Source organism: Penaeus monodon, chromosome 25, assembly GCF_015228065.2.
Source record: "Penaeus monodon isolate SGIC_2016 chromosome 25, NSTDA_Pmon_1, whole genome shotgun sequence".
NCBI lineage: Eukaryota > Metazoa > Arthropoda > Malacostraca > Decapoda > Penaeidae > Penaeus > Penaeus monodon.
In genome coordinates this window covers 2,996,747-2,997,128 of record NC_051410.1, presented here as the reverse complement: position 1 = coordinate 2,997,128, position 382 = coordinate 2,996,747, and the positions used below count along the sequence as shown (strand labels likewise).

Here is a 382-nt window from a genome sequence, read left to right as displayed (position 1 = left end):
TTTCAGTTTCATGCCAGGCTTCAAGATGAAATAGAATTTGATTTTCAAAGTCTTGTCTCACTCTTTTTTTGTTTCTTAAATATCGTCTCACCTTCCATATAAACTTTGGTGTTGTTGTTGAACTCTTTTTTTTTGCAACTTTTGTCTCATATTGAAAAAAAAAATATTTTTCTGTTAATAGCAACATGATAGAAAGATTCTACTGGTCATGATAGTGAATTATTTTTGTACAAGTGAAATAAATAACTACCAACTTTGTTTGATCATGTCTAGTGAATATTGAACTTGCAATATATTTGATCATAGTAAACTCCATTTTAAGAAAAGAATCTTTTAAAATGGTTTCTAGGAGATTTCATATCTCAAATGCATAGGAAAGGCA

At 28.3% G+C, this 382-nt stretch overlaps 1 protein-coding gene across 1 annotated transcript in view; it reads right to left on the bottom strand.

The window, feature by feature from the left end:
• Positions 1–382, bottom strand: part of LOC119589487 (protein dispatched-like) — a gene marked incomplete at its 5' end in the record, with an annotated part of 109,307 nt that overhangs the window by 102,076 nt on the left and 6,849 nt on the right.